The sequence below is a fragment of the Pollicipes pollicipes genome, unplaced genomic scaffold (genome assembly GCF_011947565.3).
Source record: "Pollicipes pollicipes isolate AB1234 unplaced genomic scaffold, Ppol_2.1 Scaffold_7261;HRSCAF=8764_pilon_pilon_pilon, whole genome shotgun sequence".
Classification (NCBI taxonomy): Eukaryota; Metazoa; Arthropoda; class Thecostraca; order Pollicipedomorpha; family Pollicipedidae; genus Pollicipes; species Pollicipes pollicipes.
Genome location: NW_023597054.1, coordinates 43533458 through 43557746, shown reverse-complemented (window position 1 = coordinate 43557746; position 24289 = coordinate 43533458). Strand labels below are relative to the sequence as shown.

The window sequence follows — 24289 nt, the reverse complement described above, 5'->3', positions numbered from 1 at the left end:
CAAATCTGAGTGGTTCCGCCAACCATCATCTGCCGAGGGGTTGGGGTCTTAAAAAACGGCTTTCCTGTCAACCGTACCGAATTATCCTCAGTCTGGCTATTTCAGTTCAAAACCGCATACAAATGTATAACACTCCTCCTAAGGAGCCCTTGGATTCAATGCAGATTGTAGGTCAAAATGGGGCCAAAATCTGTCCGTTTCGAGATGTTCATTCTTCATTTAGAAGGGAGCAGTGAAAAGGCTATCCCACGACAATTTGGCTGGAGGATAATACGGCATCACCTTCAAATTTGGCGAGGACATATTTGTGGAGGCAATTGTACGGCCAAGACATGATTCTACCAATTTTAGGCTTGTGTGCGTGTGTGTGTGCATGTGCGTATGCGTTTGTGTGTTCCGAGCTAAATTTCCGTCAAAAGGTTGTCTCCCGGCGTATGTACAGAAATACTGGAGAAATGAAATATCCTCATTTCTGTAAGTACAGAAATAAGGATATTTTCCATGAATCACCAAGCACAAAGCCAGAATTTTGATAGAGGGAGAACAGATGTCAAATTTTCATGAATCACCCGTTATCTAGCGGAAACCACTTGGCTCCGACGGGGAGGGTATGATCCCCGTGCCCTGTCCCCTTGGCTACGTTCTTGTGTATCACCGTGCGCTTGATGCTAAGTAAGTGTTAACGGGGTTAGTGCTAATCAGCTTGTCATGAGTGCGGTAATTTAGACAATATCGGCGCACCCCAGCCTCCGTATTTCAGGATTTTACCCTGGATTGGTAATCTGGACTGATCTGGCATGGTCTCTGGCGATCAAGAGAGCAAAGGTCAAACTGACAGCTTCTTGCGGCTCAGAGCCGAGCTCGTGCTTGACTTTACTGGAATCAAATCCAGCTCAGGAATCGATTCCGTTTTGGCGGATTACAGTTATCATAGTCATCAGTCGATTCCTATTAATCCCTAAGTTATTAATCTGAATCGGGTTCGGCATCGACTCGCATGATTTGCGTCGAAAAGCAGAATTGATTCGTTTCCAGTTTGAGAATGGCCGATCCTTCAAATGGTAGTGCCGCAATATCTGGGGCGTTTAGATAGTCGTCTTGTCGCTGCACAGTGTGCGCTGCCGAGCTGGTACATGATGACACTAAATACAGCGTACAAGGTGAGCATAGTGCTAGGCCGCGTCCGCGCCCGGAGGCTGCGCGTGCTCTTGGAGTCCGTGGGACCTGCATGCGGCAGAAAGCCTGTGTTTTTGGCGTTCTCAGGCATCCGTGAGGTGTCTAACCTGTCCACAAAAGGTACTAATCTATCGAATTGGGTCTCAAGGCATCGAAATAAAGTCATCGGCAGAAAACCATTTGGCCTACGCTTTGACTTGAATGGTCCTGTGAATCGAAACAGCAAGATGACGGCCACGCAACTATAGAAGGGGGTAGAGTACTTGACACGCGCACGGGAAGTGTAGGACGGAGACCAACGTCACTTTTCTGGAAACATCTTCCAAACGAAAGGACGAACACCTGTGGTTGCTCGTAGACCTGCTCTAGAATTAACATGGACGCGCTATTTTGACTACAAATTATAACTATGTTGCAAGTTTTGGAAGTCATCGACGGATAAGACTTCTGGCGCCGGCAGAAACCACATAAATGTCGGCGTGAGAGTGAAGAAATCGAGACTCGCCCATGTCACCTGGGTCAAATGCACGTGCTTCCTGGGCTTCCTGATTGCAGATGTTATCAGGGTTATCGGGTAAGCTGCTACCGCATTAAGCTTTGCGATTCCATGAGGAAATTGAGCATAATAGCCTGGATACCGTAAAATGAGCAGATTGCATGGCACATTCACTCGACTGGAAATGGACATGACCTACGATCAAGGAATTACGGTCAAGTTATCTCTGAGGTCTTAGGTGGCTGGCGGATCCCACTCCACCCCTCCCCCTCCGCCTGCTTTTCAGAGCGGGTATTTTTTGGAGCACTTTCAGTGTGCATGTTGACATTAGTGCTGTTGGGCCTTTCATAGACTGAGGCTCATTTAAAGGTGTCCTACGGGTGCACATAATCCCGGTAAACCTATGTATGATGGCCACGGAACATTTACCATCCCGCATCGTCCTGGGCCCGCAAGATGTGAAAATGTGTCGAGACGATCAGAACTGTGGTCACTGTAATCGATCCCGTGATGAAAGCCATGGGTTCTTCTCACTTTCAGAGGAACGAAAGACCTCGTGTGGTCCCTGAATTGGCCACTGCTCGAATCGAGTCATGACACTCCGAGGGGGTTGCTGATTTAAACATACCCAGACAGTTCAAAGTGGTCACGGAGCCCGGATACCGCGATTGACTTGGGCATCGCCGGGTGACCCCGGTCGGAACAGAACGGAACGGTTACGGAACGGAACGGTATGGGGGCCCATGACCTTCCCGAAAGGCGTCTGTTGGTGAAGGCTTCTGGAACGGTACAACGAGCTGCAACAGCATGAGAATAGTCGTTCGGGCGATAGAGGCTTGAGATCTGCCCGGTAATGCTGCATGGCATGAATCGTCGTACGCATTGCACCCTCAACGTTACGCCAGCAATTATTTCATTACATTCAACCTGTTGCATCAGACATGTTTGCTAAGCGTCGCTACGACACAAGGTGGTGATTATCGATTACGCAGGTACGGTTGTGTGAAGATGGAACGGTCGGCAAAAAGTAAACTACTCCACAAAAATAGAATTAGGAGGAAGTGCAATAATCAAATAAAGTGGACAGATCCAGCGTGTCACGATTTTTGCGGCTCGATCCCGCTGAGGCATGCCGATTGACACAGCACCAGTTATGCGGTACACAGCACCAGTTATGCGGTACACAGCACCAATTATGCGGTACGCAGCACCAGTTATGCAGCACACAGCACCAGTTATACGGCACACAGCACCAGTTATACGGATTTTTGCGGCCCGATCCCGCTGAGGCATGTCGATTGACACAGCACCAGTTATGCGGTACACAGCACCAATTATGCGGTACGCAGCACCAGTTATGCAGCACACAGCACCAGTTATACGGCACACAGCACCAGTTATACGGATTTTTGCGGCTCGATCCCGCTGAGGCATGTCGGTTGACACAGCACCAGTTATGCGGTACACAGCACCAGTTATGCGGTACACAGCACCAGTTATGCGGTACACAGCACCAGTTATGCGGTACACAGCACCAATTATGCGGTACACAGCACCAGTTATGCGGCACACAGCACCAGTTATACGGCACACAGCACCAGTTATACGGCACACAGCACCAGTTATACGGATTTTTGCGGCCCGATCCCGCTGAGGCATGTCGGTTGACACAGCACCAGTTATGCGGGAGCGAGGCTTGCCCGGAGAATGTCTGTGACTGCAAGAAGTGGTAGAGGCCCTGGCCACCGAACTGGTTGCCACGTGGTATTCTGATCTCGTCTGGCTTTGTCATCGAAAAGCATACTATTGCATCGGCGCTTTCCCCGGTTGAAATGCATATCAGCTCTGATCCTGAAGACTCCGTCGACAGCCGTGGTCCCTGCCTAGATGTATCTAGGTTCTTAGTTCGTTGCAGGTGCCAGGTGGTTGCTGCGACTTGTTCTCTTCCGAGAGATCATCCTGAACAAAGCCCTTTTTGTCCATTGAGACATACCTCATTGTCTACCCAGTTCGCTAAATTCGATCATGTAACGTACAGCAGTTTGCTGCGAACTCCACGTAGGAAACCGCTGCGGCATTGTGCCGCAGTTCCTGCATTTACAATTTCGGATTCGGACAGCCAGTAAATCATTGCATCGTTTGCGATGCCCAGTTAATGCTAACGTAGAACAACGTTTTCTGATTTACTGGCGCGGGATGGCGAATTACTCGCTTGTAGTGAAATACTTGTGCAATAAAGTTCTTTTTAGGTTTGCCCCTGTTAAAATTGACAGTGCCTTGGAAACTTTTGATGCAATCGTCCCATCTACGTGAGGTGCATGTGAGCCACATTCCAAGCAGCTCTCCGACTTTTTAACCCAAGTAGCGTAGCGAGTAATGCTCGCCTTTAAATTCCATCAGATTATTGTTGCTCTTTATATTTGGGGAAATGAAAAACCGTCCACTTGGAACACTCTTCCATCAACTTCAACAGGCTTATTTCGCTATGAGCTTTGCGGAACATAATACCATTGAGTCATATGATGGTAATGAGACGTAATAAACCGCCCATTTGCTGTTCCGGCCGTCACATTGCCCTGCAAATCACAGTGGATGTTCTAAGAGCATTTGTTGGTAAGCCAAGTACAGCACTGTCTGTGCGGACGGCCGGGATGCTGGGAAGAGTTGCCTGCGGTCGCTGCTCTAGCGGCCGCCGCATCAGCGGGGTCCGGCGGGCGCCCGCCTGAGCGTGTTGCTCGACCGACGCGCCGCCTCCCCTGTGACAATCGCCAGCACTGGACGGGTCGCCGCCGGGCTGCACCGGCCGATGCCGTGTACGCTGGCGTCGTATTGATTGCCGTAGTCCTGCCTGCCCGGCCTGCAGTCACCATTGATCTGTGCGTGTGCTCGTGCCCGTTCCAGTGGCGACGAGCACTGGCCGGGCCCGGATCTGCAACGCTCGGCGTCGGCCGGCCGGCAGCGCCCCACTCGGGCCGCTCTGGCGGCTGGGCCGCGCCCCGCTCGGTCCCCCTGCCGCCACCATCGGCTGCCGCTCGCCGAGAGCAGTCCATCCATACCAAACACCGCCGGGGCCGGGCCTGGCCGCGCGCCTCGCTCGCCGGCAAATTATCCGGAGTGAGGGCGCAGCGGATTCCAGTTGTGCCGGTGACGTCACGGCCGCGCGCGGCCGCGCCGGGCGACTTGTGCTGGATCCATTTCGTTTCCCCCGTTATCCGCGCACTCAGGTACGGCGCGCGGCGGCGCCTCGTCGGAGGGCGCGGACGCGCAGTGGTGCACAGCTGGTGCCGACGCAGGGACGCACGCCGCCGCGCCGGGGGTGAGTACAGCCGTCGGCCCCGCGCCCGACGACGCCTGCCTGCTCACCGTCGCACGCTGCCGTGTTTTCTGACTGGGTCATTACTTCGTCCCGTCCGTCTTTGTCTCGCTCCCGGCCGTGCGCCGAGCCGCGCCAGTTTTTCGCTCGTGGCGTGCTCAGCGCGATCTGAAACTTCCCGAAAATTACACCATGACACAGCGATGGCCTAGCGGCGCGCTGTGATGTCGCTTTTGTGCGTGGAGAAGCGCCCTGCGGCGCCGTTTTCGCACTTTGCGTGGCCCCGACCGGCCGGCCGGCGGCGGCTGGCCGCTTGACAGTCCACGGCAGACATCTTGTGTGGGTCGCGCGGGCGGCCGCCGGCGCGGCCCGCACAGCCCCGCGAAGATAGCGCGCGGACGCGTGATTCATTTAAGCACACGAATACCATTAAGTGCACGTGGATATGTGGCCTTGACATTGTACCGTAGAATGCCCATTTTAGACGGTTTTTATTTCGCGGCGGAGTTATTAGGAGGCGAGTTATTATTGTCGTAACTCGCCTGCATGGGGTCGTATCGGGTTGATTTTGGCATAGTTGGACAGCTGAGAGCACGGACAGTCGTATGGCGCATGAATCAGGCCGAGAGTGGCGTCGCGCGGGGCGTGACGGGCCGTACGGGCCGGCGGCGTCCCCCTGGCGGGAGGAGAGGCGTCACACGGCCGGCGTGAGTCAGCCGGGCCGGGCCGGGCCGGGCTGGGGACGGCGACGGCGACGGCGACGGCGGCCGGCAGAGATCGATGGTAGCCGCAGAGACAGGCCGCCAGCCAGCAGCCAGCCGCTCGCTTCACAGCTCTCCGCTGCGGTCCGGCGGCCGTCAGCGGCGCCGCGCCCCACGGCCGGCGCCCTGCGCCACTTTTTGTGCGGCCGCGGCGGGCCGGGCGCCTCAAGGCTGCGGGCGGCGGCCAGGTCGCCGCGGCGGGCCTGGCCCGGGCGCGGCGCCGGCCCGCCGGCTGCCAGGTGTCCCCAGAGCGGCCGGCCGGCCCGACCGGACCCGGCCGAGTGCGCCCGGCCGCCGCCTTTGTTCTCGGGATGACGCCGGTGGCGGCCGGAGCCGAGCCGCGGCGCCCCCGGAGCCGGCCGCGCTCCGTCCAGCTCGCTGCTGCCCTGGCGGGGCGGACGTGACGCCTGCCTGTCGGCTACGGAGCACCGGCAGGGCCCCGCTGTGGGGGCGTCGAGGCCAGTAGTGGCGTGTTAGTGACGCACTAGGAAGCGTCGGCCCGTTCTCCGAGTCTCGCCAGCGGGCACTCCCGAGCTCAACCCTGGCCGACCCTGACTCTGGCCTTGCCTTGTGGCGATAGGCGACCTCCTTCTATGGCATCACGAGTCCACGCATGGCAAAGTTTGTACCTCTGGGCTGTCATTTGGTCGGGAATAGCACCGTGTGGCGGATGATTTCATAACTGAGTTGGGAGTATGTTTTGTGAGAACAGTTGCTGCGCTTTCATGCTGGTGTTCCCTCAGGCTCACCCGCTTCCATTGCTTTGAGGCGTTCGTGTTGATGTTATACGATATATTTACTTTTCTTCTTGGTTACGTCACATAGAACCCTGGCGAGGTATTCGGCAGCGTGAGAAGCTGCCGCTATAGTAGCTGCATCAGTTACGTGCATCGATAACAAGTTGAAACATCGGAAATTGTTCGCCGTGAATCGAGGGCATTTGGCCGCCAGTTGGCTGATCTGCAGTTGATGGCCATCTTTCCACGCGGCAGGTAGTTTCCCGGGAGGCGGTCTGGGGACGTTCAGTCGTTTCGAACGAGACAAGTGGTGCGCCATGTGGGCGCTGATAAGCTGTGCTCCCCTTAGGTCCGGCTCGAGCGTGCGCCACAGCACCGGCGCCCGGACGATAGATATGCCCTTCAGACGCAATGTTTGTCAAAGTGTCGCGGTGAAGTTTGAACGACCTGATTATGGGTTTGAACTTTTTGCAACTGAATATTTAGCAACTCGAAATATCCTTCCCTCGTTAAGAAAAGTCACTCGGTGGCTGGAGGCATCTGGTCGCGCGCAGACCAGGTTGCGCGGAAGTTGGCGCACGGATGGTGTGTTCTCGGGCCGTGACGAGTGCGCACATGCCGTTAGACACGACACGCGCGCAACCCTTGCAGTTTGGGAACCACATAGCACCTGCCCGCGATTTCGGCGCAACCACGCTGAGGTGTGCCAGGGTCCCTTCAGCCGAGGCATTGGACGTTGCGCTGCGCTCTGCGGGGTTACCCCACGCTGCCAGACCCAGCGCAACGGAACACATCAGGAGCTTGGCGGGGTCGTGCCGCCCAGACCCGTGGTCTTTTTGTATCCGTATGGCATAAAAGGGGAAGAGAGAATGGATGCTACGGTGCGTGGCCTGTCGCTGCGACTCGGAGGCAGCAGTAATGTGAAAACGATCCGGCTGAAGAGCCAGTGCTCTTCTTGCCAGTGAGACCCTTCACCGATGACATGTCGCTTTGCACCATTTCTGCTGCGTGCATGAAGACACATACTGCACTGGTGAGGCTTGTGTACTGCACAGCGTCGCCACCAAGTCCCCCTGCCAAGTCGTTCAAGGATGCGTGTTTGGTAGTCGCGCTCGTGCCGCCGCCGGTCGCCAGCAATCGCGACCCGGGAGTCGCGTCGCACGCGTCATGTCGGAAGGCGGGACAGTCCCGCCGCCCGCAGAGCGCTGGCACCGCGGAGAAAACACAAAACGGTATGTGCCAACTGCAAGTGCAAAGTGGGAACGCTAATTCGAAACGAAAGGCGGGAGGGCCCGTAGGCCAAACGCCAAACCGTTAAGTGAAATCGTCATGCTCAAATGCATACAAGGTCATGTCCGATTAAAGCAGAGGCCTTTGAGCTGTGCGGAAGGCATCAGTCTCTCAAATACGCCACGTCAGGCGCAATTCTGCGATGAGAGAACCGGCGGGAGATGCATCCCATGATTATCCCGTAGACCAGCGGAATATTGACAAGTTTGTCGGCGCGGGCACGTTGACTGCGAATGCTGCGTGTGTTTTCTATATTGTTAGAATATTCTTGTCAAGAAGTGGTCCACATCGGCAGCAACTACCTTTTCTGTCCTACGATCGCGCCGGAATCCGGAATCACGGCACATCACGGTGCGATGATTCCGGATCTGTTCTGACCACTGCTGTTAACGTTTTTACCCCATTCCGTTTGGTAAGTTGAGCAAGTCTGCTCGCGCCTTACGTGCCTGCTCTCCGTACCGCGTTTGCAGAATCTTGAAACCTGAAAGGCTCGACTTTTCTAGCCGCCCCCGTCACATATACCCCATCATTCCTGGACCTTTAACAGGAGATTGCTGTTCCAAAGAGGATTTGCGGTGGCATGGACGTGGTAGAATTCATTGCATTTGTGGAAGTCCGTAGTCATTGCGAAGAAGATTACATGCATCAAGGGAACTACGGAAAATTGAGCCACGTATTTCACCTTTGATGACTATCAGACAAGGCAAAATGTGACCGTCGGGGCACGCCGGGCATCTGTGACGTCATAACATTTGTTTCTGTTACGTGTGCTGAAAACATCTTACGCTATCTGTGGAGAAAATCCGGCCCCGTCGCGGCATACCGCGTGCGACGTTACACTCGGCCAATCAATGGCACACAGCGGCGGTTAAGGGGCAAACCTGTGATCTGTGGTCAATACCTTGACCTTTGGTGTAGCATTCCTGATCACGTATTTTTTTTTGTCTACACAATCCGGTTTGGAATAGGCTGGCGGACAGCATACATGCAAGCGCGGAAACAAGGATCGAAATAACTATAAAAGATTTAGAGGCTAAAGCAGTTTGGCTTTCAATGGGGTGACGGCTTTGAATCTCTCAGCGTGCTGCAATTAGCTATCTCGTACCAATTCGAAATCACTTCAGAATAAAGCGGCCAGTCTTAGCACGTCTTCGGGATATGCGCGTGCACAGTTGAGACGGGCACATCGTTCCAGGCGCGGTTTTGCAATGTCGTAGTTTTGAGTACTGAAATAATATGCCTGGCGGCGTTCACATGGGCGGGAAGGAAGGAGAGGGAGGGGGGGGGGGGGAGGAGGGGCACGGGGAACTTGTGCCAGCCAGGAGCCTGAAGACTCGCTGGGCGGGGTGTGGTGATGCCTGACCCCCATGCCGCCCGGCTGAGCCGTCGGTGGTGACGCCCTAACTGCCAGGACTGGTCCTGATGACGGCTGTGTACTCTGACTCCGAACCTGTCCTGACCATCGATGCCTTCTATGACTTCGGATCTGTCCTGTCCACTGCTGTGTGCCGTGACCCCTCGACTCGTCCTGTCCACTGCTGTGTGCCGTGACCCCTCGACTCGTCCTGTCTACTGCTGTGTGACGTGACCCCTCGACTCGTCCTGACCGCTGCGGTGTGCCGTGACCCCTCGACTCGTCCTGTCCACTGCTGTGTGCCGTGACCCCTCGACTCGTCCCGTCCACTGCTGTGCCGTGACCCCTCGACTCGTCCTGTCCACTGCTGTGCCGTGACCCCTCGACTCGTCCTGACCGCTGCTGTGTGCCGTGACCCCTGACTCGTCCTGACCGCTGCTGTGTGCCGTGAGTTTTCGACTCGTCCTGCCCACTGCTGTGCCGTGACCCCTCGACTCGTGCTGTCCACCGCTGTGTCGTGACCGCTGACTCGTCCTGTCCACTGCTGTGTGCCGTGACCCCTGACTCGCTCCTCGTCCTGTTTACTCCTGTGTGCCGTGAGCCCTGACTCGTCCTGACCGCTGCTGTGTGCCGTGACCCCTGACTCGCTCTAACTGCTCCTATGTGCCGTGACCCCTCGACTCGTCCTGTTCGCTCCTGTGCGCCGTGACTTTTGACTCTTGCTGTCGCTCCCAGCGTCTGCTCTATTAAACACATCCGAGTCACGTGTTTTGTGCCGGGATCCTTCGCTGTCTCGAGGGGCCCTCCCGCCGGGCCTGCTGACTCACTGGCATGGGGCAAGGAGCTGATTCACGCGGAGTGATCCCCTTTGGACAAAATCGGGGACGTGCTGTTTTTGTTGGTTGTGACGAATGGCCCACATGCACCTGGAGCGATTGTGGGCGGCACGGACAGGAGGGCGCGGGGCGACGTTTTCACGTGCCGGAGCCCTCACTCGCCTCTGGCCGCGGCCGGTCCGATCCCCCGGTCCTGCGCAGCGGTCGCGCCGGCGCCGCGCTCGCTCACATCAGGCAGATCGGGTCGGGCACCGGGACAGGGGCTTCCCCTGCCGACTGTCCATCTGCTCGGCTCGTGAGTGGAACACGTGACTGCAACGGCCCACGCCGTAGAATATTTGTTGCATGCACAAGCTTGGACAACAGGTGGAAAGTTTGCAGTTTGACCCACTTTGACGTGGGATCTCATGTCTGTGTTTATGCCTCCGTATTTGAGGTCAGGAATATTGAAGCGAGCTGAACACAAGTGGGGCCGATTCTTTAGAGCTGGGATGGAGCGCCCTGCGCCTCGACCGCCCGCCAGCTCGAGAGCTCGTCGCGCCACCGCCGACGATAGTTAAATCGCGCCGTTGTATCATGACGGGCGTGCAGGAATCTGAGATTCTAATCAGACATACTGATCGGCATCAGGTGTAAGTCTCGGCACTGCTAGTTTGTCACAGCTCTTCACGAGGAAGAATGTAGCTGCTCACGCGGCGTTGGCCCTGGCTGCCAACGGCGGGTAGCGGCGCCGGGAATGCCAGTAGCCATACGGTCCGATCAATAGCCGAACAATTCTGATTAAAACGCAGTGCTGGGATGTACCTTGCATGGCTGGGGAAAGTACCAAGGAACTGCTCTTCATCGGTGTGACAAGGGAGCCACCGTGGATGTGGGATCGGGATGGCGGTGAGCCCCTTCCCATCCTGAATGCCAGAACGCAATGTGGCCTGCAGTGGGTATGGTTATTAGCAAAAGCACGCAAGCGGCTATATCGCTGCTTCATCGGAAATGAAAGATGCTTCCCTCGAGTTAATTCCGCGCGTGTTGTAAATGTTTAAGCTCAACGCCAACGTGGAAGAAGTGCGCGCAAACAAAGATAAGCGATATCACGTACATGACCGGGCAAACTTTGATAAGTGCCACGTCAAAATTCCATGCAGTATTGCAACAAATAGTGTTTGGCTCTGCACTTAACATCGTATTGGAGGCCGTGTCGTTACCTCTGGTCGGAGAGCCGTGTCGTAATGAGCACACGAGGTGGCGTGTGCACGAGGTATGCAGTGGAAGACAGACTCAGTGTACATTCCTTCTGGAGTGGTTTGGGCTTCCCCGATCCTGTTACTCGCAGTGTTCCCATAATAGAGGCACGCTTCTGTCATGATTTGATTTGGCTCAAGCACGTTTCACTCTGTCGTTGCGAGGAATCACGGTTTGATGTTTCGGGGCGGTGCGCTGCTTTGGCTGCTAATGTTCTGTACGCAGCTCATTGTTTTAGCGTTGGACGGTGTTCATCTCATTTGAAGACACCTGCGCTCTCACCGGCCCGTGTGCGGCGCCCCGGCGTAAAGACATCAAGTTTGCCCGGCGCTCGTTCGTCCTTGGTGTCATGGCCACCGTTTATTGGCTTGCTCCCTCCTGTTGGAGCGAAGGAGCTCCAGTCTGAAGATGCAACTGGAGCCTTACAGATAGCGTGACGTCGATTTGTTTTTTTCAGCAATTCTTCTTTGTTCTTACCGTTTCCCACAAAACTCCTCTGTCTGGTCATTTTCACGACCGCGGCGCGACGCTCTGCGCATGAAGTGTCCCTCGGCATGCCAATGCGGCGACACTTCGTGCTGGTGTTAATGCGTCTGAAATGTATTATGTCAGACCTGTATGCAGCGAAGTAGGGCTGGGCACCGACACTGTAATCATAAAGCAGTCAAAGCTGAATGGACGAGCTGCTCCCGTAACGACATGCGGGATTGCATCTTTGCCATTTTGCGCCGCCCTTTTCGCGGTGAAGCGGACATATATTTTGATGAGCCGGCCGCCGTGCGTGAGTGAGCGAGGATTCCCGCCGAGGTTGTCTGTCGCGGAGGATGCGAGCGGGTAGAAGTGTTTATTCGGTTCCTTCTCTCAGCTCTGGATAGGGGGGGGGGGGGGCGGGGGGAAGCGGCGTGGATAGAATATTTACCACGATCTGACCCCGTGCAAAACGTGCCGCGCCGCGTGCGGGCTGTTCGTATTATCCGCACCCGATCCGATGCCGCTCTGCCGTGACGCGGCGGCCGACCGACCGCTGGCGGCTCCATTGCCGCCGGCTGCAGTGACGTGTGCTGACCTGGATGCATGCGGTCTGTGACGCTGGCCGGGACTTTGGCGTCGGACGGGGCGCGGCGGCGCGTGGTTGCGGCAAGGCGGTTGTTCGGTGGCGCGGTCTGCCGCGTGGGCGGCTGACGGCGAGCGGGTGGCGGGCCTGGGGCGACAGCGGCCCGATGCTGGGCACCTCCGGCGTATCGGTCCGGCTGGCGCTATGCCTCGCTGAGAGCTCTTTGGGCGCCAGCAGCTGTTTCTGCTCCACGACATACCGTGGCCGTCGAAAGCGACACCCGTCCGGTCTTTGCCTTTGGTCGCCGCCGCACGCTAGCTATCGGCTCAGTGGTCGGGCGTCTCCGTTGGCGGTCGTCTCCGCCGCTTTGCCGTGCCGCGGCGTGGCCTCCTCGTCTCGGTGGCGGGTGGGCGGCCGACGGCGGCGGGCGGCGGCGCGGGGCGCGGGGCGCGGGCTGGCCCGGTCGCCGGACGGCCGAGATGGCGGCGGGTCGGCCGGCAGCACGGCGGACGCGTCTCCATTTTGTCAGCGCCGGCTGCGGGGGGCGCCGAGTGGCGCCGTTTGGCACCGGCCGCCGGCCGCCTCCCGCCGCCGGCCGCGCGAGCGCCGGCCGGTAACGATTTTCCGTGTGCAGGCGGGCGGGCGGACGGGCGAGCGAGCGGCGGTGGCGACGGCGGCCGTGGCGGGCAGCTCTCCTCGGCGCCGCTCCCGGCCGCACGCAACCGCTCCAAGCTGTGGTCGCGGACCGGCGGCCGCGACTATTGACGCGGCACGCTGCACAAAGAGCGGCCGCTCCCGTTCGCCGCGACCCCACCATCTGCCGGTCTTTTTGCCTGTGGCGGCCGCCAGCGCGCCCGGCGCTGCCGCGCGGCCCCTGGCGCCGCCGCGCGCGCCTCGGCCGACCCTGCGCGCGCGAGCCGGTGAGCGAGGCCCGGCGGCGCGTCCCCTCGCGGCCGGGCGGCCGGGCGGCGTCGGCGGCGGCCGCAGTCGGTCCGCGGTGGCGCCGGGCGCAGTGCGTGCGGCCGGTGGAGCGCGCTCGCGCTCGTGATCGAGTGCCGGGGATCGCCGCACCGAGCGTCGCCGGTCGATAGTTTTGAGCGGGGCCGTGCCAGCGAGGCAGCGCCGCCGCACCCGGCCTCCCATCGACCATTAGCGGCGCGGGCCCACAACAAAAACCTGCCGGCTGGCCGCGAGCGCGTCCGCTCTCTCTCCGCTCACACACACATACACACACACACATACAGCCGGCGCGCGGTGTGGCTGCCGGCCGTGATCAATATGGCCGGCGCTGGAGGCTCGGCCGCGGCCGGTCAGTGAGCCGCTGCCGCCCTGCCGGTGCGCCCGATAGCCCGGCCGGTATCTGTCGGGCCGTGCCGCCTCGAGTGCCGACCCGCGGCCGGCCGCCACGCGTCTGTGAGCAGTGCCCGGGCGCGCGCCAGTGATCTGTGAGCTTCGTGAGCGGCGCGGCGCCGTCGTCGCGCGCCCTGCAGCCGGCGCATTCCAGCTGCAGTCGCAGGTTGGTACCCCGCCGCCCGCCGCGTGCACGCCCGGCGGCGGCTCCGCGCGTCCGTGTGAGTGGTGTGGACCGCCTGCTCGCCTGCGCAGGTGTTGGCCGTGCCCGTAGAGGGGCTGCCGCGAGCCGGCTCCCAGCTGCGTCCTGCCCGCCTTTCGTTTGGTGGGCGCTTGCCGTTGTGTGGGCCGCGGCTGCCGCCTGGGCGGCGCGGCCGCGACGCAGCCGTCACAGAAGGCGGCGGTCTGGGCTGACGTCAGCCGTTTCGTCACCGGGACACGCGGCGGCCGTGTCAGGCGGACGCCGCGGCCTGCCCGAAATAGCGGCCCGCCGCCTGCTCTATCACCCCGCCGCCGCCCGCCCGCCCGCCTGCCCGCCAGCCAGCCGATCCGGCCGCTCCGGCCGCGGCCCCCGTCCTCCGCCTTTCTACCGCGCCGAACTGCGCCGCCGGCCGGCCGCGGCGGGGAGCCCCGGCCGATCCCCCCCCCCTCCCTCCCTCGCGCCCCGACCGCCGGTACCCCGCCATCCTCGCGCGTCGGAACTGCGCGTCCCGCGCGCCGGGCCGGAGCCGCGCTGGGGACGCGCCGCCTGCCCCGGCCGCTGCGCCGGTGCCCCCTGTCCTGGCAGCGGAGCCGGGGCGCGACCGCCTCTCCGCCGGCCGGGAGTCGGGACTCGGCTCGGTGCGGGCGGCGGGCGGCCGAGTTGCACAACGGCCATGACTGCCCCCGTTCCCGGAATCGCCGCCCGCCCGGCCGACCGTTCCGGATCTCGGCCGCAGTGCGGCGCCGGGCAGCTCCAGCGAGGTCGGCCGGCCCGCTCGCCGTGCGTCCGCCCCCGGCCACCGGTCTGGTGTCGGCGCGAGCCGGCCGCGCGCGCGCTCTCTCCGCCTGCTCCTGGCCGTCAGGACATCTGTTGGGCTAGGCGAAGCGGCCGTCCCTCCTCCTGCCCAGCTGTGGGGAAGCGGGGCTGCGTGCACCCGGACGTCCCGCGTGGCGCGACAGGTCCGTTCTGCGGCCGAGCTGCGGGCGCCGGTGTCCGGCAGAGCCGGCCAGTTATTGCGGCTCAGCCACCAGCTCTGCCAACCGGGTCCAGCGGCCGCCCGCCGCAGCCCCGACCCCCGCCATCGGAACGATCCGCCCGCCCGGCGGCTGCCCGTCGCCCCTCCCACCGAACTCACGAGCCCCGCGCTCGCCGGCCGAAGTTCAGGCGCGTGCTCGCGACCCTGCCGTCTTCCGCCGGCGACGGGCGAACGCCGCGCTGGCGCCGGCCGTGATGGCCGCCGCCGCCGCCGGATGCCTGCGACGGCGGCCAGGCTGGCAGCCGTGCTCGGCCTGTCCGCCGCCTGACCCGGCCCGGTGACACGTGGCAGGTGGCCGGGCCGGCCCGTTCTGCATGCCTGCCGCCTCCGGGACCGCCGGCCGGGTGAACGACACGGCGGGCGCGTCCGGCGGACCGCAGCTGGCCGGCGCGGCGCCTGGAGCAGCGCTCGTCGCGGCTGGGCCCGCCGGCGGACTGGCCCGCTCCCCGTGCCGACTCGCTGGCCGAGCCAGGCGCTCCGAGCCGGCCCGCTTTCCTGCTGGACCCTGCCCGCAGGTCCGCGTACTGCCCCGCCTGGTCTCCGTGTCCGGCCTGGTGCACTGGGCGGCACGGGCCTCTCCAGGGTGGGGCGCAGTGTACCGACGGAGCTCCGAAATCCCCGCTGCAGCGCCCTGCTGGCCGTCGACCGTCGCCGCCGTGCGGCGCGCTCTGGCCGCCATTCACTCGGCGCCCCTCCACACAACATTCACACCTGCGATCACGTCCATAGACCTCCGCGATCATTCGTGCAGTTAATCCGCCTGATGCAGCAGCTCGTCTGATGGAGCAGCGACTGCATTTTAAACCGGCACCGCGTTTTAGTCCGGCCTGGGCCAGCTTCGTCACGTCTGGGCGCGGGCGCTGCTCGCTCCCCCCCCCCCCTCCCCCTCCCCCGGCCTGCCGGGCCGTCCTGCCAGCCTGGCGAGGTCGGTGCGCCCTGGCCCTGCAGCCGTCCCATTGTGCGGCCGCGCCTCCGTGCCCATCCCCTCCGCCTGACGTCAAAGGAACTGCCGCGCGCTTGAGTCTGGGCGGGAGCGAGCGCGCTCCACCCGTTGGTCCGGGAATGGGTCACGCCCCGGGCGCGGGAGGATGGCCTCCGGCGGCGGCCGGGCCGCCCGGAAGTGAGGCGGCGTCCCGTCGGCCCGCCGCGGCACCTTGCGGCGCTCTCCCGCAGAGTCCGATGCGCATCTGGATTGACACAGCTGCTATCTCGACGGCTTGCCCCGGAAAGCGTCGATAAGGCGTCCGGGCGCCGCCGCGCTGTCGTCCGGGCGCCGCCGCGCTGTCCGGGCGCCGCCTCGCTGTCGTCCGGGTGCCGTGTCGCTGCAGTGCCGGCGAGGCGGCGGCCGCGGCGGAGTCCCGTCGGACCACGGCGCCCCGCCCCGCCCCGTCCCGTCCGTCCGTCGCTGTGTGCCGTCACCAGGCCACAGCTGGCCGTCCGACCCGCCAGCGGCGCGGCCCGGGCCGGGCGACCGCCGCGTCCTTCCACGCCGCAGCACTGTGCGCTGGCTGCGCTGGGCGCGGTGACAGGTCATGCTCTGGTCGTGCTGGAGATTAGACGAAAAACAGCCGCGCTCCTGGCGAGCTGTTCGATGGGTGATCGGTCTTCGACGTCGGCATGAAAGCCGGTAGATGCGGCTTGACATAACATCAGCCGTAACATGGTGCATTTCTGTTATATACACAAGACTGGCCCCTCTCAGCTCGGTTTGAATAAGGAGATACCAAGGCTCTATGGGTTTTCATTTTCCCACGCCTTTTCACATCTGGTAAACGAACCGTCGCCGTGCCTCGCAGGTTAACAGATGCTACAGCCGCAGTCCGAAACACTCCCGTTTTCCAGCGTCAAGATGGGATTGTGCAGCAGCCAGCCGGCCAGCTGCCTCAGCTGAAGTACACGGTTGGGAGAGCCGATGCATTTCCGCCATTCGCCGCCGGCTGGCCAGGCGCTTGGAATGTCAGGAGCTCAGCTCTCGCCTGCCCTCAGATGCATGCCGTCGCTGGTTGACTGCAAAGAACGGGCTCTATCGCAGCACCTCTCCTGCAATCGCCGCTTATGGCGTGTCGATTTGCGCTGGCCATGTCGATACGTTTCCCGTCTGTGTTGGTGCTGCTCGCGCGCCGACGGTCGCTTGTCGGGGCTCGCCCGAACGGCGGGACGACGCCGCTTCCCCTCGTTCGAGTGGCGCCGCCGACGGTCGCTTGTCGGGGCTCACCCGAAAGGCGGGACGACGACGCTTCCTCTCGTTCGAGTGGCGCGGCGCCGGTGTTGGCCGTCGGCGCCAGATGTTTGCCTCACGGTAGCCGATCGATCTCGTCGAAAGATCCTGTTCGCGGCGTCCCCGGGTGCGGCTGAGCGGCTGTTACGCGCCGTGAGCGCGCGCCGAGACCCCAGCCGTCAGCCGTGCTGCTGGCCTGGCGCCGCCGCGGCACCATTGGACCGCTGGCAGCTGCGTCCGGGCGGGCGGGCCGGCGGCCGCCGGCGCCAGGGCCGGGCCGGGGAGCAGGCTGCCGGAGCCGGCGCGATGGCGGCCGGCCCCGCTCTCCGGCCAGTTTGCGACGTCACCGCTCCCGGCGACCGAGAGGCCGAGGGGTGGCCGGCCCGGCACGGCCGCCGACCGCCGGCGCCGGCAGCGGCGATCGAACGACCGGGCCCGGGTTATGTGCAACTAATGCGTCGGCCGGCCGGGGGCCGTAAATCTCCGGCCCGGTGAGTCACGAGTCGGCCGGCCGGGCCCGCTCGGGCCCGCCGGTCTGTCCCTCCCCCCTCCGGCCGCCCGCAGAGTGCGCTGAGGACGGTGACTCGGCCCGCACGGTGGCGCCCGTCGCGCTCTCTCCCCTCTCCCCGAGCTGGTGCCGGCGCTGCGCACCGCCCCGTCGCCGGCCGAACTCGATAGCTGGCGGAACGGCAGACGGAGCCGGTGCACCTTGCTCGTCGGGCCCGCTGCCGTGCCGGCCGGGACCTGACGCCGCCTGTGTCACGCTGATTCTCATGTGCAGGCTGAGGGGATGTCAGCCGGCGGAAGCTGGTGACACCTTCCGTGTTACATTACGCTTTCGCTTGGATTGACGACGTAGCGGATTGGGAAAATTGAGCCTCTCCCACTGTTTGTTGCTGTGATTTGAGGCGAGCGCATGGTTTGCTGGTACTCGTCTGCCATTCCCGTTTTCCTTTCGGGTGATATATCGTGTTGATCCGGCTAATTTTCATTCAGCAAACACCGCCATTCGTTGTCATTGATGCTGCTGTCGACGCCGTGTTTTGATGCATTTTCATTTTGATCAATCTAATTGCTGACATCCCTTGTTGCAGGCAAAGAGATTAGGTAATCATGGAGAAGGACTCCAAGGGGAGTTCTGACAAGAAACGTTCCAAGGAGCAGAGCTCCGGGTCGGCTGCCGGGCTGGACCCGAGCGTCTTCGGTGAGTAGTACGAGCAGAGTGGCCCTGGCCGTGACCTACATCTTACCCGGTCCAGGAAGGGAAAGTCAACATTATTGATTATATGTGAAGTCCGTAACGTTTACAGTGTCAGGCTGTGGTGAAAGCAAAACAACTTTCGATTTTCAAATTGATCTTCCAAAGCCATAATGCAGTAAAAGTGCAATCATGTGTTCGGGAGACTGAATGACATTCATGCATGCACAATGTGTCATCGATATTCAGTAGATACATATGTCGAATATGTCAATCTGGCAATGCCCAGCTGTCCCGCTGGTGTTGCGTCTTTATGGCCGCGTACGTAGTATGCCCTATAGTGCATTGGAGCTTGTCTACCTGATTGTTTTGTGCAATTTGAACGTTGTTATTATGAAATTAGAACGTTGACAGCAGTTGCGGGAGGGCTCGGCTCGGTAAATCGGTGACCCGTCGCCGTCTACACCGATGAACTAGACTTAAGCTGTCCACCACCCTCGCGACCCGAGCCTTATGCGAGGGGGCTTGTGTTCGAACATTGTTTATGCTTGAGCCGGCCCCTGGCTAAGCCGTGTCGACTGATTTACGCGCTGTTTAAATGGTCCGTATCCTGATCAAGAACATGACGCATCGCCCGGCGCAACGAGCCCTGCTTTCCTTGGCCGCGCCCAGTGCCAGTGTGTTAATTCAGCGTAGCGTCTTGCGCGTCACAGACGGGGGGATGGGCGCAATATCACGCACGTCATCGGGGCGCTCTGATGCTGCCGGGCCCGGGTCTGGTCTGCGAACCCGCCTCAAGCTGCCGATACTGGGCAGTGGTCATTCAAGTGAACCGAACTCACTTGCCGTGGGGATGGCTGTGTCGGGGATTAACGACTCCCGTCGCTGCACTTGCCGATTCTTGCACTTAGCCTCGACGTCGGGCGTAAGCAGTGGTGGCGCCTGGTGTTTCAAGCGGCACAAGGTCTGCTCCATCGGTCCTGCCTGTGCTGTCGTCGCCCGGTGTGCCGACCGGGGCCGGGTTGCGCCGCTGTTCTGCCCCACTCCGCTCCGCTGTGGTGTACCGGTCGTCTTGCCCCGCTCCGCTGTGGTGTACCGGCCGTCTTGCCCCGCTCCGCTGAGGTGTACCGGCCGTCTTGCCCCGCTCCGCTGTGGTGTACCGGCCGTCCTGCCTCGCCCCGCTGTGGTGTACCGGCCGTCCTGCCTCGCCCCGCTGTGGTGTACCGGCCGTCCTGCCTCGCCCCGCTGTGGTGCACCGGCCGTCCTGCCCCGCCCCGCTGTGGTGTACCGGCCGTCCTGCCTCGCCCCGCTGTGGTGTACCGACCGTCCTGCCTCGCCTGGCTGTGATGTGGTGTACCGGCCGCCGATTTCGGCCTGGCCTTTCCGCCCCGGAGGCGGCTGTGTTTATGCCTGGCGAGACGCGCCGGGCCCCGAGGTGTCGGACCCACGCTGTCCCTAAGCCCGAGCCCCGGCCGGAAGTGACACCAGCTGGGTGGTGGCCGTTCGCAGTCTGTGTTGCGCTGCTGGCTGCCGGCGCCGGCCAGTCCTTGCTCTGGTGACGCGCTGACTGTCTGGCACACTGGCGTATGTGTTTATGATGCGTATGGCAGAGACTGTTGGGCGTTTGTTTGGGTTGGTGGGAGCGAGGGCATTTCGTCTCGGGCCTGAATAGTTTTGAACATTAAGGTCTTTGGGTAGAACATTCCCAGCATCACATGATAGGTTTTCGGTGGAAAGAGCCATGAAATTTCACGGCTAATAATACCTCGATGGTTGTTATTATAGATCCGCTTTGATTACTGGCGATTTTCATGCCTTACCACTGAACTATCATGGTTAAGATGCGTCAATAAAGGCATACTTAGAGGGTTAAAAAGTCGTCACTGGTTAGATGTTTGCAGAGCGTCAAACTGCTCGTAAGTTGTTTCTCCTCATGCAAAGCTGATAGTAGTGACATTAAATTTTGCAAGGTTCTGGGAAGTTCTTCGTTTCATATCGCGTGTGATGGGGCCCGTACGTGCATGCTGAACACCCACGCTGAGCTGCTGGACCGTCATGATCAGATCACGTTGAGCTCCTCCGAGCAAGATAAACACCTGTTTGGATGCTGGGCGAGAAACAACAATTGGATAAGCATGACAAGAATCGATGCCATCTGGTTTCCTTCTTGGTATCTTGCCCAATATACGCCATTCTGTGTCATTTGACGGGGTCATAAAGCGCGAATCGGCCATATCGTTGTTCAGAATTCTGGCTAATTACACCATTTCCTGGCTTCTAATGCAGTTTCTCGACGAAAAGGAATGTCGAAACATCCGGCGATGAAATCGCCCCCATGAGCTGTTACATCAGATGTACGTGAGCACGATACAGTGCCACCATTTGCTCAACGGACACATGCACGCAAGAGCACGTGACCAAAAAAATGTGCTTCCCTCCAGTATATGAACTACTGTTAGCATAGCTGCTTGGGTGTGTCCGTGACACGTGGTCCAAAGCCGGACTCAAGCACCGTCCCTCCACCCGTCCATGCCCGTAGGATATGGGCGAGCCTCCACCCGTCCATGCCCCTAGGATATGGGCCTCCACCCGTCCATGCCCTTAGGATATGGGCGAGCCTCCACCCGCCCATGCCCGTAGGATATGGGCCTCCACCCGTCCATGCCCTTAGGATATGGGCCTCCCCCCGTCCATGCCCGTAGGATATGGGCGAGCCTCCACCCGTCCATGCCCTTAGGATGTGGGCCTCCACCCGTCCATGCCCGTAGGATATGGGCGAGCAGCCCTCATGAAACTTGACCACTTTGCTGGGCGCATTACGTCCGCTCGGCTGGACCGTTCAAGGTTGTCATCGCCCGGCTGCCATTGTTTGAAATGTTCTGAATGGCGCTGCTGCTCTCGTTATGTTTGTAGATTGCTGGCGGGCCGTGTGTGTTAGTAGTACACTGAGTAGTTGTAGTTTTGCGGAATGATTGGTGCGAGTTGTTTGTTTTACGCAGTTAATGTGACAAGTTGTTAGTTTTACAGTCAGTGCTGTTAAATAGATGGCGTAGTGAAAAGGGGTATCGATAAATTGATTCATAGATAAGGCTTATGTCGAGATGATTGTGCACATGACGAGGATAAAAGGGCATTCAGAGAATTTCCATTCGTAGGTGTAAAATACGTAATTTAAGCTGCAACAATTACACTTTAAACGTTCGCGTCCGAATTCCCACCTCTTCGGCCGTGCCTGGCATTAAACCACCAATGTATCTGGTAAATCGCCCCTCAGATACCCTATTATCGATCGATGTGTCGGGCTGAGATGCTGCCCTCTTGAGCTCGACCGACGGGTGGACCGCCGCTCAGAAGACCATTCTGTCAGCCTGTCGGGAGATCTACCCCCACAAACCCTGCCGACATGTCGGCGGGACATGCCCGGATCAGCGACAGTTTCGGCTGTCCGATCGACCTGCTTCATGCAGGCTATGCCGCATCGGATGGAATAACCCCCTCGAGAACCCGCCTCGTCATGCACGGTGGACGCTTATGCGGGCAACCTTCCCAGCGGCGGCGGGCGGGCCCTTGCCTCGCGGCTCCGTGTTGTGGCAAATGGCGGCCGTGTCCCGGGAGACGTGCCTGCCTCGGCGGGCCGGGCTGGCCCGCTGCCCCCTGACGACCCGTCACCGCCTGCTGCGGCCCCGGCGCCCGGACTTGCCCGCCGTCCCTGTCTGTATGTGAGTGGGGAGAGCGTGCGCGGGCGCGCGCGTGAGCCGGCCGTCACGGGCCGCCGGCGGCCGGCGGCGCAGGTGTCCGCCGGGCCGCGTCAGCGCCGCCGCTTTGTTCGGCGCCGGCCGGCTGCGGGCGACTCTCGCCGGCTCGATAGCGCCGCCGCCGCCGCCGCCGCCGGCCGGTCACCGGCGCCCCGGCACGGCCGGCCAGCGCTGCACGGCCGCTGCCGCTCTCTCCCGGCCGCCCCCGGCCCGCGAAAGCCGCCCTCGCTCGGCTGCGCAGCCGACGTCTCCTGCGGCACGCACTGCCGGCTCCGGCTGGAGCCACGGGCTGAAGCATGCGTTGTGGGGAGGATGTTCTGGATATCGCGGGCTGCTGTCGGGGCGTCAGTGGCGCCGCCAATTGCGCGTCAGGCTCAGGGTCCGTGGTCGTGGGACCGGGACTCGACTCCTGCGCATTAAAGGCATCCGCCCCGGCGCGACAACCGGCGTCGGCTGCTGCGCCGCCTTCGCCCCGGTGTGTGACACGTGTCGTTCTGGGGCGCGCCCATTTGTTACGTTGGGCGTGATGGAGCGGGTCGCTCTTGCACCGGTTGCTGCGTGTCGCCGTGCATCCTTTGTAGGGGGAGCGGCCGTTTTTGCCTGCCGGGTCGTTTACCTCGGCGGCCGCCATGAAAAACGGCGCGTCAGAGCCTCGGCCGATAGCGTCGAGGCGGCCGTGCGACGCCTCGGCCGCCGTGCGCGGCGCGCGGAACGTCCGGTCCGCCGCCGCCGGCGGCGCCGCGCCCCCGCGAAGCCGTACCGGCGCCGGCGGACGGCAGAGGGCCGCCGCGCTGCACGACTTTCTCCGGCCGACCGGCCGCGGCCGGGCGCGCACAAGGTGACCCTGCGCGGCAGCCGGCTAGCGGGCAGGCGGCGGCGGCGGCGGCGGCGGCGGCCGAGACGCGCCCGATATGGGCCCAGTCCCGGCCCTGCTCCGGCCCGGCCGGCGCTGTCGAGCGTCGCGCCCGCAGATGGTCGGCAGCCGCCTGTCCTTGGGGAGCGGTCGGCCGGGCGGCGCGCGGCGCAGCCCGGCGCCGTCGGACGTCCCCGGCGCGGGCCGCGGCGGCCGGCGCTGCAGTACGCGTTAGAGCCGGGCGGCGCAGGCCGCTGACGCCGACCACCGCCCTGCCGTCCGGCCCGTCCCCGTCTGTTTGTCTGGCCGTCTGGTGACGGTGTTGTCGCGAGCATCCGCGTGCTGCGCTCCCATCATCGGTGCCGTTTAGATGGAGCGGAATGTGTGTTTAGATGTGCCCCGGCCGGCCTGCGATCCTGTATCGCTGGCGGCCGACGTAAGCTCGCGGCAGCCGGGATTGACTCATCGGATGGTGGGGCAATCGACTCATGACGTGGTCCCGGCAACGCTCCTGATCCCATCCCCGAAGAAGCCGAAGCGAGCTCTCCAGATGTGGCGATGCCCGGAGAGGCTGCACCGCGGCGACGTGCCTATCCCAGCTGCCGCGATGGTTCGCGAGCCTGGTCTGTGCAGGGCGGATCCTTGTTCACATGACCTAGCGTGGCGGGATGGATGGCCGATGTATGTCCGAGATGGCTGTTGTATGCGGTCGGGCATTGCGGCCAGATTCCAATAAGATGAGAGTCGGAGTAAGCACGGCAATGACTGTCGACCGTAGCTGCCACGGCAGTGAGCGATGGTCGCCAAATGGAACAGGCTGTGGAGATCGCCCGTCAGCGGGCCTGGAGAGCTATGACCGCGTAACGTTCGGGCAGCTGCGGGGAATCACTCAACGTGATACCAGCTGCTTTGAAAGGGGACTGACTCATTCAAGATTGCCTGCACACCCATCGAGTGGCGGATGCGAGCTAGCAGTTTAAGAAGCTTGAATTTGAAAGAGGTTGCAAATGCTGTCTTGTTTTCCGAACGTCTGCGCGCGTGCGGCGATGCTGTGCTGTGCCGGTGTCGCTGCCGCGGGCGGGCTGCCCGTCCCTGCCGGCGACGGTGCGCGCGCCGCGTGTGACCTGACCGCCGGCCTGTTTCAGCACACTCGATCTTCGGCGGCGCCGCCGCGGCCGGCTTCAACCCGATGCTGATGTCCTGGCTTCCCGATGATGCCGGCGGCGTCGACGTCGTCGTCCGCAGCGGCGGCGCACGCGGCCCTGGCCTCCATGGCCGGCACGCCGGCCCTCGGCAGCATGTCACAAGCCAGTGAGTAGTCGTGCGCGGGGTCGACGCGCGTCGGCACCGCTCCAGACGCCAGCCGGCCTCGGTGCCGTGCCGCGGCCCTGTGGCCGGCCTGTCTCCCGGCGCGGCGGCGG

General features: G+C 61.6%; 1 pseudogene; it reads left to right on the top strand.

The window, feature by feature from the left end:
- The first annotated feature begins 4891 nt into the window (after window positions 1-4891).
- The window catches only part of LOC119111480 (bromodomain adjacent to zinc finger domain protein 2B-like), a 39998-nt pseudogene continuing 20600 nt past the window's right edge, over window positions 4892-24289 (top strand).